A 16,570-nucleotide genomic window follows, 5' to 3' on the forward strand; every position below is an offset into this window, starting at 1 on the left:
ATTGCTGTCTAAGGTATTGCAGTGATCCAAAATGGCAGTTTGATGAGTGTTTTCAGAGAAAAAAACATGCCTTGCAGTGTTCATGAAGTCTTCTAGGCTAAGTTTGTGGTTGTCTCTTCTCTGTTAAGTATAGTCATTGTGCCAGCTGCATGGGAACATAGTACACCACTTGTCAGGATGGCCGAGTGGTCTAAGGCGCCAGACTCAAGAGGCTTCTCTTCCCTTCTCATGGGCCTTCTGGTCTCCGAATGGAGGCGTGGGTTCAAATCCCACTTCTGACAGGGTTTTTTCACTTTGTCCATCATGGCACATTGGTCAGGCCTGCCAAAACAAGCTCTTGGGTCTTTTCATTTACTAGGCTCTTCAAAGGGCCTTCTCAACAGCAACCTCACATGGACTTTTGGAAAATCTCGCAGAAAAGGAACAAGGCCGACTTTTTTCTACAAGCTTTCTAACACACGTTTTACAAACTGACTAATTCCATCCCCTTTGGCACACCTACAGTCATATGGGTTAGCTCATCTTCTCTTCTAGTTCACTTCATCAGGATCAGAAGCTTTGGAGGCAATTTGTTTTGCTAAATCTTAAAAGGTTAGTGTACAGGTAAAGTGACAAATATGTAAGGAGACCGAACTCAGGAGATAGGTTTTGGCAATAACTTACAGGTCTTCCCTGTATGTTCTGACCTTTGGTGAAAGAGGTGGGGTTATTCCCTCTTCTGACAAGACTCATTTGTTGAAATTTCAACGGACCCTTCCTTGAAAAGAGTTCAGGTTGCAAGAAAACCAATTGCAGTGTTCCATTTGCGGTGTGGATCATATCTTTTCAGAGGAAATGACAGACATACTTTCCAAATTTCAGGCAAGAACTCTTCATATAAATTGGGAACCGAGGCAACCTTTTGAAATTGTTGAGCTTGCAACAAGAAGGAATCGCATCGTGCCACTTGACATGCTGTGTCTGCACCTTTGTAAAAGTCTGGCTTACAGCAGAATTGCAGACAAGGATTTCCTAAATCATATAGGAAATTAATTTTCTCATGTTAGTAAACAAAATGCTTAGCAGAAAGGGAGATGCCACCATGAATGTTTGAACCCTGGGTCATATAGTTTACTTAGAGTCTCTTCCCAGGTCCATCAGAGTATTGGGTTCAAAGTAAGGCAAAGGTTAGAATCCCAGTGTGGACTAGCAGTGTTTATTTGAGGTTGATGTAAAAACTTTGCTGGGACTTGCACAAGTTGTAAGAAAAGAGTTAGCGTCATTGACATTGTGGTGAAAGCTCAGCAAAAGCAGCCACCTTTGTAGCTGTAAACAGTCAAGGGCAGGGATTGAATGATAAGCATGAGTGAGGAAGCACAGGCTTTTGCAAAGTCTCCGAGGACATTTACAACAAGAGGAGCAAATACTTTACAGAAGTGACAAGAACAGAGCTCAACAACAACAAAGGGACTCGAACCCTCAATCTTCTGATCCGAAGTCAGACGCCTTATCCATTAGGCCACGCGGTTTCATGCCTCTTTATGAAGAAACCATTTTCCACTGGAAACAGCCACCGCATAGGAAAAGACGCTCAAGGAGCACAAAGGATTTCATTTGTTAGAGCAGGCACATGACATTGCTGTCTAAGGTATTGCAGTGATCCAAAATGGCAGTTTGATGAGTGTTTTCAGAGAAAAAAACATGCCTTGCAGTGTTCATGAAGTCTTCTAGGCTAAGTTTGTGGTTGTCTCTTCTCTGTTAAGTATAGTCATTGTGCCAGCTGCATGGGTACATAGTACACCACTTGTCAGGATGGCCGAGTGGTCTAAGGCGCCAGACTCAAGAGGCTTCTCTTCCCTTCTCATGGGCCTTCTGGTCTCCGAATGGAGGCGTGGGTTCAAATCCCACTTCTGACAGAGCTTTTTCACTTTGTCCATCATGGCACATTGGTCAGGCCTGCCAAAACAAGCTCTTGGGTCTTTTCATTTACTAGGCTCTTCAAAGGGCCTTCTCAACAGCAACCTCACATGGACTTTTGGAAAATCTCGCAGAAAAGGAACAAGGCCGACTTTTTTCTACAAGCTTTCTAACACACGTTTTACAAACTGACAAATTCCATCCCCTTTGGCACACCTACAGTCATATGGGTTAGCTCATCTTCTCTTCTAGTTCACTTCATCAGGATCAGAAGCTTTGGAGGCAATTTGTTTTGCTAAATCTTAAAAGGTTAGTGTACAGGTAAAGTGACAAATATGTAAGGAGACCGAACTCAGGAGATAGGTTTTGGCAATAACTTACAGGTCTTCCCTGTATGTTCTGACCTTTGGTGAAAGAGGTGGGGTTATTCCCTCTTCTGACAAGACTCATTTGTTGAAATTTCAACGGACCCTTCCTTGAAAAGAGTTCAGGTTGCAAGAAAACCAATTGCAGTGTTCCATTTGCGGTGTGGATCATATCTTTTCAGAGGAAATGACAGACATACTTTCCAAATTTCAGGCAAGAACTCTTCATATAAATTGGGAACCGAGGCAACCTTTTGAAATTGTTGAGCTTGCAACAAGAAGGAATCGCATCGTGCCACTTGACATGCTGTGTCTGCACCTTTGTAAAAGTCTGGCTTACAGCAGAATTGCAGACAAGGATTTCCTAAATCATATAGGAAATTAATTTTCTCATGTTAGTAAACAAAATGCTTAGCAGAAAGGGAGTTGCCACCATGAATGTTTGAACCCTGGGTCATATAGTTTACCTAGAGTCTCTTCCAAGGTCCATCAGGGTATTGGGTTCAAAGTAAGGCAAAGGTTAGAATCCCAGTGTGGACTAGCAGTGTTTATTTGAGGTTGATGTAAAAACTTTGCTGGGACTTGAACAAGTTGTAAGAAAAGAGTTAGCGTCATTGACATTGTGGTGAAAGCTCAGCAAAAGCAGCCACCTTTGTAGCTGTAAACAGTCAAGGGCAGGGATTGAATGATAAGCATGTGTGAGGAAGCACAGGCTTTTGCAAAGTCTCCGAGGACATTTACAATACGAGGAGCAAATACTCTACAGAAGTGACAAGAACCAAGCTCAACGACCACGAAGGGACTCGAACCCTCAATCTTCTGATCCGAAGTCAGACGCCTTATCCATTAGGCCACGCGATCTCATGCCTCTTTATGAAGAAACCATTTTCCACTGGAAACAGCCACCGCATAGGAAAAGACGCTCAAGGAGCACAAAGGATTTTATTTGTTAGAGCAGGCACATGACATTGCTGTCTAAGGTATTGCAGTGATCCAAAATGGCAGTTTGATGAGTGTTTTCAGAAAAAAAAACATGCCTTGCAGTGTTCACGAAGTCTTCTAGGCTAAGTTTGTGGTTGTCTCTTCTCTGTTAAGTATAGTCATTGTGCCAGCTGCATGGGTACATAGTACACCGCTTGTCAGGATGGCCGAGTGGTCTAAGGCGCCAGACTCAAGAGGCTTCTCTTCCCTTCTCATGGGCCTTCTGGTCTCCGAATGGAGGCGTGGGTTCAAATCCCACTTCTGACAGGGTTTTTTCACTTTGTCCATCATGGCACATTGGTCAGGCCTGCCAAAACAAGCTCTTGGGTCTTTTCATTTACTAGGCTCTTCAAAGGGCCTTCTCAACAGCAACCTCACATGGACTTTTGGAAAATCTCGCAGAAAAGGAACAAGGCCGACTTTTTTCTACAAGCTTTCTAACACACGTTTTACAAACTGACTAATTCCATCCCCTTTGGCACACCTACAGTCATATGGGTTAGCTCATCTTCTCTTCTAGTTCACTTCATCAGGATCAGAAGCTTTGGAGGCAATTTGTTTTGCTAAATCTTAAAAGGTTAGTGTACAGGTAAAGTGACAAATATGTAAGGAGACCGAACTCAGGAGATAGGTTTTGGCAATAACTTACAGGTCTTACCTGTATGTTCTGACCTTTGGTGAAAGAGGTGGGGTTATTCCCTCTTCTGACAAGACTCATTTGTTGAAATTTCAACGGACCCTTCCTTGAAAAGAGTTCAGGTTGCAAGAAAACCAATTGCAGTGTTCCATTTGCGGTGTGGATCATATCTTTTCAGAGGAAATGACAGACATACTTTCCAAATTTCAGGCAAGAACTCTTCATATAAATTGGGAACCGAGGCAACCTTTTGAAATTGTTGAGCTTGCAACAAGAAGGAATCGCATCGTGCCACTTGACATGCTGTGTCTGCACCTTTGTAAAAGTCTGGCTTACAGCAGAATTGCAGACAAGGATTTCCTAAATCATATAGGAAATTAATTTTCTCATGTTAGTAAACAAAATGCTAAGCAGAAAGGGAGATGCCACCATGAATGTTTGAACCCTGGGTCATATAGTTTACTTAGAGTCTCTTCCAAGGTCCATCAGGGTATTGGGTTCAAAGTAAGGCAAAGGTTAGAATCCCAGTGTGGACTAGCAGTGTTTATTTGAGGTTGATGTAAAAACTTTGCTGGGACTTGCACAAGTTGTAAGAAAAGAGTTAGCGTCATTGACATTGTGGTGAAAGCTCAGCAAAAGCAGCCACCTTTGTAGCTGTAAACAGTCAAGGGCAGGGATTGAATGATAAGCATGAGTGAGGAAGCACATGCTTTTGCAAAGTCTCCGAGGACATTTACAACAAGAGGAGCAAATACTCTACAGAAGTGACAAGAACAGAGCTCAACGACCACGAAGGGACTCGAACCCTCAATCTTCTGATCCGAAGTCAGACGCCTTATCCATTAGGCCACGCGGTCTCATGCCTCTTTATGAAGAAACCATTTTCCACTGGAAACAGCCACCGCATAGGAAAAGACGCTCAAGGAGCACAAAGGATTTCATTTGTTAGAGCAGGCACATGACATTGCTGTCTAAGGTATTGCAGTGATCCAAAATGGCAGTTCGATGAGTGTTTTCAGAGAAAAAAACATGCCTTGCAGTGTTCATGAAGTCTTCTAGGCTAAGTTTGTGGTTGTCTCTTCTCTGTTAAGTATAGTCATTTTGCCAGCTGCATGGGTACATAGTACACCGCTTGTCAGGATGGCTGAGTGGTCTAAGGCGCCAGACTCAAGAGGCTTCTCTTCCCTTCTCATGGGCCTTCTGGTCTCCGAATGGAGGCGTGGGTTCAAATCCCACTTCTGACAGAGCTTTTTCACTTTGTCCATCATGGCACATTGGTCAGGCCTGCCAAAACAAGCTCTTGGGTCTTTTCATTTACTAGGCTCTTCAAAGGGCCTTCTCAACAGCAACCTCACATGGACTTTTGGAAAATCTCGCAGAAAAGGAACAAGGCCGACTTTTTTCTACAAGCTTTCTAACACACGTTTTACAAACTGACAAATTCCATCCCCTTTGGCACACCTACAGTCATATGGGTTAGCTCATCTTCTCTTCTAGTTCACTTCATCAGGATCAGAAGCTTTGGAGGCAATTTGTTTTGCTAAATCTTAAAAGGTTAGTGTACAGGTAAAGTGACAAATATGTAAGGAGACCGAACTCAGGAGATAGGTTTTGGCAATAACTTACAGGTCTTCCCTGTATGTTCTGACCTTTGGTGAAAGAGGTGGGGTTATTCCCTCTTCTGACAAGACTCATTTGTTGAAATTTCAACGGACCCTTCCTTGAAAAGAGTTCAGGTTGCAAGAAAACCAATTGCAGTGTTCCATTTGCGGTGTGGATCATATCTTTTCAGAGGAAATGACAGACATACTTTCCAAATTTCAGGCAAGAACTCTTCATATAAATTGGGAACCGAGGCAACCTTTTGAAATTGTTGAGCTTGCAACAAGAAGGAATCGCATCGTGCTACTTGACATGCTGTGTCTGCACCTTTGTAAAAGTCTGGCTTACAGCAGAATTGCAGACAAGGATTTCCTAAATCATATAGGAAATTAATTTTCTCATGTTAGTAAACAAAATGCTTAGCAGAAAGGGAGATGCCACCATGAATGTTTGAACCCTGGGCCATATAGTTTACTTAGAGTCTCTTCCCAGGTCCATCAGGGTATTGGGTTCAAAGTAAGGCAAAGGTTAGAATCCCAGTGTGGACTAGCAGTGTTTATTTGAGGTTGATGTAAAAACTTTGCTGGGACTTGCACAAGTTGTAAGAAAAGAGTTAGCGTCATTGACATTGTGGTGAAAGCTCAGCAAAAGCAGCCACCTTTGTAGCTGTAAACAGTCAAGGGCAGGGATTGAATGATAAGCATGAGTGAGGAAGCACAGGCTTTTGCAAAGTCTCCGAGGACATTTACAACAAGAGGAGCAAATACTCTACAAAAGTGACAAGAACAGAGCTTAACGACCACGAAGGGACTCGAACCCTCAATCTTCTGATCCGAAGTCAGACACCTTATCCATTAGGCCACACGGTCTCATGCCTCTTTATGAAGAAACCATTTTCCACTGGAAACAGCCACCGCATAGGAAAAGACGCTCAAGGAGCACAAAGGATTTCATTTGTTAGAGCAGGCACATGACATTGCTGTCTAAGGTATTGCAGTGATCCAAAATGGCAGTTTGATGAGTGTTTTCAGAGAAAAAAACATGCCTTGCAGTGTTCATGAAGTCTTCTAGGCTAAGTTTGTGGTTGTCTCTTCTCTGTTAAGTATAGTCATTGTGCCAGCTGCATGGGTACATAGTGCACCGCTTGTCAGGATGGCCGAGTGGTCTAAGGCGCCAGACTCAAGAGGCTTCTCTTCCCTTCTCATGGGCCTTCTGGTCTCCGAATGGAGGCGTGGGTTCAAATCCCACTTCTGACAGAGCTTTTTCACTTTGTCCATCATCGCACATTGGTCAGGCCTGCCAAAACAAGCTCTTGGGTCTTTTCATTTACTAGGCTCTTCAAAGGGCCTTCTCAACAGCAACCTCACATGGACTTTTGGAAAATCTCGCAGAAAAGGAACAAGGCCGACTTTTTTCTACAAGCTTTCTAACACACGTTTTACAAACTGACAAATTCCATCCTCTTTGGCACACCTACAGTCATATGGGTTAGCTCATCTTCTCTTCTAGTTCACTTCATCAGGATCAGAAGCTTTGGAGGCAATTTGTTTTGCTAAATCTTAAAAGGTTAGTGTACAGGTAAAGTGACAAATATGTAAGGAGACCGAACTCAGGAGATAGGTTTTGGCAATAACTTACAGGTCTTCCCTGTATGTTCTGACCTTTGGTGAAAGAGGTGGGGTTATTCCCTCTTCTGACAAGACTCATTTGTTGAAATTTCAACGGACCCTTCCTTGAAAAGAGTTCAGGTTGCAAGAAAACCAATTGCAGTGTTCCATTTGCGGTGTGGATCATATCTTTTCAGAGGAAATGACAGACATACTTTCCAAATTTCAGGCAAGAACTCTTCATATAAATTGGGAACCGAGGCAACCTTTTGAAATTGTTGAGCTTGCAACAAGAAGGAATCGCATCGTGCCACTTGACATGCTGTGTCTGCACCTTTGTAAAAGTCTGGCTTACAGCAGAATTGCAGACAAGGATTTCCTAAATCATATAGGAAATTAATTTTCTCATGTTAGTAAACAAAATGCTTAGCAGAAAGGGAGATGCCACCATGAATGTTTGAACCCTGGGTCATATAGTTTACTTAGAGTCTCTTCCAAGGTCCATCAGGGTATTGGGTTCAAAGTAAGGCAAAGGTTAGAATCCCAGTGTGGACTAGCAGTGTTTATTTGAGGTTGATGTAAAAACTTTGCTGGGACTTGCACAAGTTGTAAGAAAAGAGTTAGCGTCATTGACATTGTGGTGAAAGCTCAGCAAAAGCAGCCACCTTTGTAGCTGTAAACAGTCAAGGGCAGGGATTGAATGATAAGCATGAGTGAGGAAGCACAGGCTTTTGCAAAGTCTCCGAGGACATTTACAACAAGAGGAGCAAATACTCTACAAAAGTGACAAGAACAGAGCTCAACGACCACAAAGGGACTCGAACCCTCAATCTTCTGATCCGAAGTCAGACACCTTATCCATTAGGCCACGCGGTCTCATGCCTGTTTATGAAGAAACCATTTTCCACTGGAAACAGCCACCGCATAGGAAAAGACGCTCAAGGAGCACAAAGGATTTCATTTGTTAGAGCAGGCACATGACATTGCTGTCTAAGGTATTGCAGTGATCCAAAATGGCAGTTTGATGAGTGTTTTCAGAGAAAAAAACATGCCTTGCAGTGTTCATGAAGTCTTCTAGGCTAAGTTTGTGGTTGTCTCTTCTCTGTTAAGTATAGTCATTGTGCCAGCTGCATGGGTACATAGTACAACGCTTGTCAGGACGGCCGAGTGGTCTAAGGCGCCAGACTCAAGCGGCTTCTCTTCCCTTCTCATGGGCCTTCTGGTCTCCGAATGGAGGCGTGGGTTCAAATCCCACTTCTGACAGAGCTTTTTCACTTTGTCCATCATGGCACATTGGTCAGGCCTGCCAAAACAAGCTCTTGGGTCTTTTCATTTACTAGGCTCTTCAAAGGGCCTTCTCAACAGCAACCTCACATGGACTTTTGGAAAATCTCGCAGAAAAGGAACAAGGCCGACTTTTTTCTACAAGCTTTCTAACACACGTTTTACAAACTGACAAATTCCATCCCCTTTGGCACACCTACAGTCATATGGGTTAGCTCATCTTCTCTTCTAGTTCACTTCATCAGGATCAGAAGCTTTGGAGGCAATTTGTTTTGCTAAATCTTAAAAGGTTAGTGTACAGGTAAAGTGACAAATATGTAAGGAGACCGAACTCAGGAGATAGGTTTTGGCAATAACTTACAGGTCTTCCCTGTATGTTCTGACCTTTGGTGAAAGAGGTGGGGTTATTCCCTCTTCTGACAAGACTCATTTGTTGAAATTTCAACGGACCCTTCCTTGAAAAGAGTTCAGGTTGCAAGAAAACCAATTGCAGTGTTCCATTTGCGGTGTGGATCATATCTTTTCAGAGGAAATGACAGACATACTTTCCAAATTTCAGGCAAGAACTCTTCATATAAATTGGGAACCGAGGCAACCTTTTGAAATTGTTGAGCTTGCAACAAGAAGGAATCGCATCGTGCCACTTGACATGCTGTGTCTGCACCTTTGTAAAAGTCTGGCTTACAGCAGAATTGCAGACAAGGATTTCCTAAATCATATAGGAAATTAATTTTCTCATGTTAGTAAACAAAATGCTTAGCAGAAAGGGAGATGCCACCATGAATGTTTGAACCCTGGGTCATATAGTTTACTTAGAGTCTCTTCCAAGGTCCATCAGGGTATTGGGTTCAAAGTAAGGCAAAGGTTAGAATCCCAGTGTGGACTAGCAGTGTTTATTTGAGGTTGATGTAAAAACTTTGCTGGGACTTGCACAAGTTGTAAGAAAAGAGTTAGCGTCATTGACATTGTGGTGAAAGCTCAGCAAAAGTAGCCACCTTTGTAGCTGTAAACAGTCAAGGGCAGGGATTGAATGATAAGCATGAGTGAGGAAGCACAGGCTTTTGCAAAGTCTCCGAGGACATTTACAACAAGAGGAGCAAATACTCTACAGAAGTGACAAGAACAGAGCTCAACGACCACGAAGGGACTCGAACCCTCAATCTTCTGATCCAAAGTCAGACGCCTTATCCATTAGGCCACGCGGTCTCATGCCTCTTTATGAAGAAACCATTTTCCACTGGAAACAGCCACCGCATAGGAAAAGACGCTCAAGGAGCACAAAGGATTTCATTTGTTAGAGCAGGCACATGACATTGCTGTCTAAGGTATTGCAGTGATCCAAAATGGCAGTTTGATGAGTGTTTTCAGAAAAAAAAACATGCCTTGCAGTGTTCATGAAGTCTTCTAGGCTAAGTTTGTGGTTGTCTCTTCTCTGTTAAGTATAGTCATTGTGCCAGCTGCATGGGTACATAGTACACCGCTTGTCAGGATGGCCGAGTGGTCTAAGGCGCCAGACTCAAGAGGCTTCTCTTCCCTTCTCATGGGCCTTCTGGTCTCCGAATGGAGGCGTGGGTTCAAATCCCACTTCTTACAGAGCTTTTTCACTTTGTCCATCATGGCACATTGGTCAGGCCTGCCAAAACAAGCTCTTGGGTCTTTTCATTTACTAGGCTCTTCAAAGGGCCTTCTCAACAGCAACCTCACATGGACTTTTTGAAAATCTCGCAGAAAAGGAACAAGGCCGACTTTTTTCTACAAGCTTTCTAACACACGTTTTACAAACTGACAAATTCCATCCCCTTTGGCACACCTACAGTCATATGGGTTAGCTCATCTTCTCTTCTAGTTCACTTCATCAGGATCAGAAGCTTTGGAGGCAATTTGTTTTGCTAAATCTTAAAAGGTTAGTGTACAGGTAAAGTGACAAATATGTAAGGAGACCGAACTCAGGAGATAGGTTTTGGCAATAACTTACAGGTCTTCCCTGTATGTTCTGACCTTTGGTGAAAGAGGTGGGGTTATTCCCTCTTCTGACAAGACTCATTTGTTGAAATTTCAACGGACCCTTCCTTGAAAAGAGTTCAGGTTGCAAGAAAACCAATTGCAGTGTTCCATTTGCGGTGTGGATCATATCTTTTCAGAGGAAATGACAGACATACTTTCCAAATTTCAGGCAAGAACTCTTCATATAAATTGGGAACCGATGCAACCTTTTGAAATTGTTGAGCTTGCAACAAGAAGGAATCGCATCGTGCTACTTGACATGCTGTGTCTGCACCTTTGTAAAAGTCTGGCTTACAGCAGAATTGCAGACAAGGATTTCCTAAATCATATAGGAAATTAATTTTCTCATGTTAGTAAACAAAATGCTTAGCAGAAAGGGAGATGCCACCATGAATGTTTGAACCCTAGGCCATATAGTTTACTTAGAGTCTCTTCCCAGGTCCATCAGGGTATTGGGTTCAAAGTAAGGCAAAGGTTAGAATCCCAGTGTGGACTAGCAGTGTTTATTTGAGGTTGATGTAAAAACTTTGCTGGGACTTGCACAAGTTGTAAGAAAAGAGTTAGCGTCATTGACATTGTGGTGAAAGCTCAGCAAAAGCAGCCACCTTTGTAGCTGTAAACAGTCAAGGGCAGGGATTGAATGATAAGCATGAGTGAGGAAGCACAGGCTTTTGCAAAGTCTCCGAGGACATTTACAACAAGAGGAGCAAATACTCTACAAAAGTGACAAGAACAGAGCTCAACGACCACAAAGGGACTCGAACTCTCAATCTTCTGATCCGAAGTCAGACACCTTATCCATTAGGCCACGCGGTCTCATGCCTCTTTATGAAGAAACCATTTTCCACTGGAAACAGCCACCGCATAGGAAAAGACGCTCAAGGAGCACAAAGGATTTCATTTGTTAGAGCAGGCACATGACATTGCTGTCTAAGGTATTGCAGTGATCCAAAATGGCAGTTTGATGAGTGTTTTCAGAGAAAAAAACATGCCTTGCAGTGTTCATGAAGTCTTCTAGGCTAAGTTTGTGGTTGTCTCTTCTCTGTTAAGTATAGTCATTGTGCCAGCTGCATGGGTACATAGTGCACCGCTTGTCAGGATGGCCGAGTGGTCTAAGGCGCCAGACTCAAGAGGCTTCTCTTCCCTTCTCATGGGCCTTCTGGTCTCCGAATGGAGGCGTGGGTTCAAATCCCACTTCTGACAGAGCTTTTTCACTTTGTCCATCATGGCACATTGGTCAGGCCTGCCAAAACAAGCTCTTGGGTCTTTTCATTTACTAGGCTCTTCAAAGGGCCTTCTCAACAGCAACCTCACATGGACTTTTGGAAAATCTCGCAGAAAAGGAACAAGGCCGACTTTTTTCTACAAGCTTTCTAACACACGTTTTACAAACTGACAAATTCCATCCCCTTTGGCACACCTACAGTCATATGGGTTAGCTCATCTTCTCTTCTAGTTCACTTCATCAGGATCAGAAGCTTTGGAGGCAATTTGTTTTGCTAAATCTTAAAAGGTTAGTGTACAGGTAAAGTGACAAATATGTAAGGAGACCGAACTCAGGAGATAGGTTTTGGCAATAACTTACAGGTCTTCCCTGTATGTTCTGACCTTTGGTGAAAGAGGTGGGGTTATTCCCTCTTCTGACAAGACTCATTTGTTGAAATTTCAACGGACCCTTCCTTGAAAAGAGTTCAGGTTGCAAGAAAACCAATTGCAGTGTTCCATTTGCGGTGTGGATCATATCTTTTCAGAGGAAATGACAGACATACTTTCCAAATTTCAGGCAAGAACTCTTCATATAAATTGGGAACCGAGGCAACCTTTTGAAATTGTTGAGCTTGCAACAAGAAGGAATCGCATCGTGCCACTTGACATGCTGTGTCTGCACCTTTGTAAAAGTCTGGCTTACAGCAGAATTGCAGACAAGGATTTCCTAAATCATATAGGAAATTAATTTTCTCATGTTAGTAAACAAAATGCTTAGCAGAAAGGGAGATGCCACCATGAATGTTTGAACCCTGGGTCATATAGTTTACTTAGAGTCTCTTCCAAGGTCCATCAGGGTATTGGGTTCAAAGTAAGGCAAAGGTTAGAATCCCAGTGTGGACTAGCAGTGTTTATTTGAGGTTGATGTAAAAACTTTGCTGGGACTTGCACAAGTTGTAAGAAAAGAGTTAGCGTCATTGACATTGTGGTGAAAGCTCAGCAAAAGTAGCCACCTTTGTAGCTGTAAACAGTCAAGGGCAGGGATTGAATGATAAGCATGAGTGAGGAAGCACAGGCTTTTGCAAAGTCTCCGAGGACATTTACAACAAGAGGAGCAAATACTCTACAGAAGTGACAAGAACAGAGCTCAACAACCACGAAGGGACTCGAACCCTCAATCTTCTGATCCGAAGTCAGACGCCTTATCCATTAGGCCACGCGGTCTCATGCCTCTTTATAAAGAAACCATTTTCCACTGGAAACAGCCACCGCATAGGAAAAGACGCTCAAGGAGCACAAAGGATTTCATTTGTTAGAGCAGGCACATGACATTGCTGTCTAAGGTATTGCAGTGATCCAAAATGGCAGTTTGATGAGTGTTTTCAGAGAAAAAAACATGCCTTGCAGTGTTCATGAAGTCTTCTAGGCTAAGTTTGTGGTTGTCTCTTCTCTGTTAAGTATAGTCATTGTGCCAGCTGCATGGGTACATAGTACACCGCTTGTCAGGATGGCAGAGTGGTCTAAGGCGCCAAACTCAAGAGGCTTCTCTTCCCTTCTCATGGGCCTTCTGGTCTCCGAATGGAGGCGTGGGTTCAAATCCCACTTCTGACAGAGCTTTTCTTTTTGTCCATCATGGCACATTGGTCAGGCCTGCCAAAACAAGCTCTTGGGTCTTTTCATTTACTAGGCTCTTCAAAGGGCCTTCTCAACAGCAACCTCACATGGACTTTTTGAAAATCTCGCAGAAAAGGAACAAGGCCGACTTTTTTCTACAAGCTTTCTAACACACGTTTTACAAACTGACAAATTCCATCCCCTTTGGCACACCTACAGTCATATGGGTTAGCTCATCTTCTCTTCTAGTTCACTTCATCAGGATCAGAAGCTTTGGAGGCAATTTGTTTTGCTAAATCTTAAAAGGTTAGTGTACAGGTAAAGTGACAAATATGTAAGGAGACCGAACTCAGGAGATAGGTTTTGGCAATAACTTACAGGTCTTCCCTGTATGTTCTGACCTTTGGTGAAAGAGGTGGGGTTATTCCCTCTTCTGACAAGACTCATTTGTTGAAATTTCAACGGACCCTTCCTTGAAAAGAGTTCAGGTTGCAAGAAAACCAATTGCAGTGTTCCATTTGCGGTGTGGATCATATCTTTTCAGAGGAAATGACAGACATACTTTCCAAATTTCAGGCAAGAACTCTTCATATAAATTGGGAACCGAGGCAACCTTTTGAAATTGTTGAGCTTGCAACAAGAAGGAATCGCATCGTGCCACTTGACATGCTGTGTCTGCACCTTTGTAAAAGTCTGGCTTACAGCAGAATTGCAGACAAGGATTTCCTAAATCATATAGGAAATTAATTTTCTCATGTTAGTAAACAAAATGCTTAGCAGAAAGGGAGATGCCACCATGAATGTTTGAACCCTGGGTCATATAGTTTACTTAGAGTCTCTTCCAAGGTCCATCAGGGTATTGGGTTCAAAGTAAGGCAAAGGTTAGAATCCCAGTGTGGACTAGCAGTGTTTATTTGAGGTTGATGTAAAAACTTTGCTGGGACTTGCACAAGTTGTAAGAAAAGAGTTAGCGTCATTGACATTGTGGTGAAAGCTCAGCAAAAGCAGCAACCTTTGTAGCTGTAAACAGTCAAGGGCAGGGATTGAATGATAAGCATGAGTGAGGAAGCACAGGCTTTTGCAAAGTCTCCGAGGACATTTACAACAAGAGGAGCAAATACTCTACAGAAGTGACAAGAACAGAACTCAACGACCACGAAGGGACTCGAACCCTCAATCTTCTGATCCGAAGTCAGACGCCTTATCCATTAGGCCACGCAGTCTCATGCCTCTTTATGAAGAAACCATTTTCCACTGGAAACAGCCACTGCATAGGAAAAGACGCTCAAGGAGCACAAAGGATTTCATTTGTTAGAGCAGGCACATGACATTGCTGTCTAAGGTATTGCAGTGATCCAAAATGGCAGTTTGATGAGTGTTTTCAGAGAAAAAAACATGCCTTGCAGTGTTCATGAAGTCTTCTAGGCTAAGTTTGTGGTTGTCTCTTCTCTGTTAAGTATAGTCATTGTGCCAGCTGCATGGGTACATAGTGCACCGCTTGTCAGGATGGCCGAGTGGTCTAAGGCGCCAGACTCAAGAGGCTTCTCTTCCCTTCTCATGGGCCTTCTGGTCTCCGAATGGAGGCGTGGGTTCAAATCCCACTTCTGACAGAGCTTTTTCACTTTGTCCATCATGGCACATTGGTCAGGCCTGCCAAAACAAGCTCTTGGGTCTTTTCATTTACTAGGCTCTTCAAAGGGCCTTCTCAACAGCAACCTCACATGGACTTTTGGAAAATCTCGCAGAAAAGGAACAAGGCCGACTTTTTTCTACAAGCTTTCTAACACACGTTTTACAAACTGACAAATTCCATCCCCTTTGGCACACCTACAGTCATATGGGTTAGCTCATCTTCTCTTCTAGTTCACTTCATCAGGATCAGAAGCTTTGGAGGCAATTTGTTTTGCTAAATCTTAAAAGGTTAGTGTACAGGTAAAGTGACAAATATGTAAGGAGACCGAACTCAGGAGATAGGTTTTGGCAATAACTTACAGGTCTTCCCTGTATGTTCTGACCTTTGGTGAAAGAGGTGGGGTTATTCCCTCTTCTGACAAGACTCATTTGTTGAAATTTCAACGGACCCTTCCTTGAAAAGAGTTCAGGTTGCAAGAAAACCAATTGCAGTGTTCCATTTGCGGTGTGGATCATATCTTTTCAGAGGAAATGACAGACATACTTTCCAAATTTCAGGCAAGAACTCTTCATATAAATTGGGAACCGAGGCAACCTTTTGAAATTGTTGAGCTTGCAACAAGAAGGAATCGCATTGTGCCACTTGACATGCTGTGTCTGCACCTTTGTAAAAGTCTGGCTTACAGCAGAATTGCAGACAAGGATTTCCTAAATCATATAGGAAATTAATTTTCTCATGTTAGTAAACAAAATGCTTAGCAGAAAGGGAGATGCCACCATGAATGTTTGAACCCTGGGTCATATAGTTTACTTAGAGTCTCTTCCTAGGTCTATCAGGGTATTGGGTTCAAAGTAAGGCAAAGGTTAGAATCCCAGTGTGGACTAGCAGTGTTTATTTGAGGTTGATGTAAAAACTTTGCTGGGACTTGCACAAGTTGTAAGAAAAGAGTTAGCGTCATTGACATTGTGGTGAAAGCTCAGCAAAAGCAGCCACCTTTGTAGCTGTAAACAGTCAAGGGCAGGGATTGAATGATAAGCATGAGTGAGGAAGCACAGGCTTTTGCAAAGTCTCCGAGGACATTTACAACAAGAGGAGCAAATACTCTACAGAAGTGACAAGAACAGAGCTCAACGACCACAAAGGGACTCGAACCCTCAATCTTCTGATCCGAAGTCAGACGCCTTATCCATTAGGCCATGCGGTCTCATGCCTCTTTATGAAGAAACCATTTTCCACTGGAAACAGCCACCGCATAGGAAAAGACGCTCAAGGAGCACAAAGGATTTCATTTGTTAGAGCAGGCACATGACATTGCTGTCTAAGGTATTGCAGTGATCCAAAATGGCAGTTTGATGAGTGTTTTCAGAGAAAAAAACATGCCTTGCAGTGTTCATGAAGTCTTCTAGGCTAAGTTTGTGGTTGTCTCTTCTCTGTTAAGTATAGTCATTGTGCCAGCTGCATGGGTACATAGTACACAGCTTGTCAGGATGGCCGAGTGGTCTAAGGCGCCAGACTCAAGAGGCTTCTCTTCCCTTCTCATGGGCCTTCTGGTCTCCGAATGAAGGCGTGGGTTCAAATCCCACTTCTGACAGAGCTTTTCACTTTGTCCATCATGGCACATTGGTCAGGCCTGCCAAAACAAGCTCTTGGGTCTTTTCATTTACTAGGCTCTTCAAAGGGCCTTCTCAACAGCAACCTCACATGGACTTTTGGAAAATCTCGCAGAAAAGGAACAAGGCCG

General features: G+C 43.1%; 20 non-coding genes across 20 annotated transcripts; 11 read left to right on the forward strand and 9 right to left on the reverse strand.

The window, feature by feature from the left end:
- The first annotated feature begins 171 nt into the window (after positions 1-171).
- TRNAL-CAA (transfer RNA leucine (anticodon CAA)) lies at positions 172-281 on the forward strand. Its single transcript has 2 exons — positions 172-209; positions 236-281. It is a non-coding gene; the product is annotated as a tRNA-Leu (tRNA).
- A 1,504-nt stretch (positions 282-1,785) lies between these two features.
- Positions 1,786-1,895, forward strand: TRNAL-CAA (transfer RNA leucine (anticodon CAA)). The gene is made up of 2 exons: positions 1,786-1,823; positions 1,850-1,895. It is a non-coding gene; the product is annotated as a tRNA-Leu (tRNA).
- A 1,154-nt stretch (positions 1,896-3,049) lies between these two features.
- On the reverse strand, positions 3,050-3,122 carry TRNAR-UCG (transfer RNA arginine (anticodon UCG)). Its single transcript has one exon. It is a non-coding gene; the product is annotated as a tRNA-Arg (tRNA).
- A 277-nt stretch (positions 3,123-3,399) lies between these two features.
- On the forward strand, positions 3,400-3,509 carry TRNAL-CAA (transfer RNA leucine (anticodon CAA)). The gene is made up of 2 exons: positions 3,400-3,437; positions 3,464-3,509. It is a non-coding gene; the product is annotated as a tRNA-Leu (tRNA).
- A 1,154-nt stretch (positions 3,510-4,663) lies between these two features.
- Positions 4,664-4,736, reverse strand: TRNAR-UCG (transfer RNA arginine (anticodon UCG)). The gene has a single exon. It is a non-coding gene; the product is annotated as a tRNA-Arg (tRNA).
- A 277-nt stretch (positions 4,737-5,013) lies between these two features.
- On the forward strand, positions 5,014-5,123 carry TRNAL-CAA (transfer RNA leucine (anticodon CAA)). Its single transcript has 2 exons — positions 5,014-5,051; positions 5,078-5,123. It is a non-coding gene; the product is annotated as a tRNA-Leu (tRNA).
- A 1,154-nt stretch (positions 5,124-6,277) lies between these two features.
- Positions 6,278-6,350, reverse strand: TRNAR-UCG (transfer RNA arginine (anticodon UCG)). The gene has a single exon. It is a non-coding gene; the product is annotated as a tRNA-Arg (tRNA).
- A 277-nt stretch (positions 6,351-6,627) lies between these two features.
- Positions 6,628-6,737, forward strand: TRNAL-CAA (transfer RNA leucine (anticodon CAA)). Its single transcript has 2 exons — positions 6,628-6,665; positions 6,692-6,737. It is a non-coding gene; the product is annotated as a tRNA-Leu (tRNA).
- A 1,154-nt stretch (positions 6,738-7,891) lies between these two features.
- Positions 7,892-7,964, reverse strand: TRNAR-UCG (transfer RNA arginine (anticodon UCG)). The gene has a single exon. It is a non-coding gene; the product is annotated as a tRNA-Arg (tRNA).
- A 277-nt stretch (positions 7,965-8,241) lies between these two features.
- TRNAL-CAA (transfer RNA leucine (anticodon CAA)) lies at positions 8,242-8,351 on the forward strand. Its single transcript has 2 exons — positions 8,242-8,279; positions 8,306-8,351. It is a non-coding gene; the product is annotated as a tRNA-Leu (tRNA).
- Positions 8,352-9,505: 1,154 nt separating this feature from the next.
- On the reverse strand, positions 9,506-9,578 carry TRNAQ-UUG (transfer RNA glutamine (anticodon UUG)). Its single transcript has one exon. It is a non-coding gene; the product is annotated as a tRNA-Gln (tRNA).
- Positions 9,579-9,855: 277 nt separating this feature from the next.
- TRNAL-CAA (transfer RNA leucine (anticodon CAA)) lies at positions 9,856-9,965 on the forward strand. Its single transcript has 2 exons — positions 9,856-9,893; positions 9,920-9,965. It is a non-coding gene; the product is annotated as a tRNA-Leu (tRNA).
- Positions 9,966-11,119: 1,154 nt separating this feature from the next.
- TRNAR-UCG (transfer RNA arginine (anticodon UCG)) lies at positions 11,120-11,192 on the reverse strand. Its single transcript has one exon. It is a non-coding gene; the product is annotated as a tRNA-Arg (tRNA).
- A 277-nt stretch (positions 11,193-11,469) lies between these two features.
- On the forward strand, positions 11,470-11,579 carry TRNAL-CAA (transfer RNA leucine (anticodon CAA)). The gene is made up of 2 exons: positions 11,470-11,507; positions 11,534-11,579. It is a non-coding gene; the product is annotated as a tRNA-Leu (tRNA).
- Positions 11,580-12,733: 1,154 nt separating this feature from the next.
- TRNAR-UCG (transfer RNA arginine (anticodon UCG)) lies at positions 12,734-12,806 on the reverse strand. The gene has a single exon. It is a non-coding gene; the product is annotated as a tRNA-Arg (tRNA).
- Positions 12,807-13,083: 277 nt separating this feature from the next.
- TRNAL-CAA (transfer RNA leucine (anticodon CAA)) lies at positions 13,084-13,193 on the forward strand. Its single transcript has 2 exons — positions 13,084-13,121; positions 13,148-13,193. It is a non-coding gene; the product is annotated as a tRNA-Leu (tRNA).
- A 1,153-nt stretch (positions 13,194-14,346) lies between these two features.
- On the reverse strand, positions 14,347-14,419 carry TRNAR-UCG (transfer RNA arginine (anticodon UCG)). The gene has a single exon. It is a non-coding gene; the product is annotated as a tRNA-Arg (tRNA).
- A 277-nt stretch (positions 14,420-14,696) lies between these two features.
- On the forward strand, positions 14,697-14,806 carry TRNAL-CAA (transfer RNA leucine (anticodon CAA)). Its single transcript has 2 exons — positions 14,697-14,734; positions 14,761-14,806. It is a non-coding gene; the product is annotated as a tRNA-Leu (tRNA).
- Positions 14,807-15,960: 1,154 nt separating this feature from the next.
- TRNAR-UCG (transfer RNA arginine (anticodon UCG)) lies at positions 15,961-16,033 on the reverse strand. Its single transcript has one exon. It is a non-coding gene; the product is annotated as a tRNA-Arg (tRNA).
- Positions 16,034-16,310: 277 nt separating this feature from the next.
- On the forward strand, positions 16,311-16,420 carry TRNAL-CAA (transfer RNA leucine (anticodon CAA)). Its single transcript has 2 exons — positions 16,311-16,348; positions 16,375-16,420. It is a non-coding gene; the product is annotated as a tRNA-Leu (tRNA).
- Positions 16,421-16,570: the final 150 nt, after the last annotated feature.

Source organism: Hyperolius riggenbachi, chromosome 8 (genome assembly GCF_040937935.1).
Source record: "Hyperolius riggenbachi isolate aHypRig1 chromosome 8, aHypRig1.pri, whole genome shotgun sequence".
Taxonomy (NCBI): Eukaryota; Metazoa; Chordata; class Amphibia; order Anura; family Hyperoliidae; genus Hyperolius; species Hyperolius riggenbachi.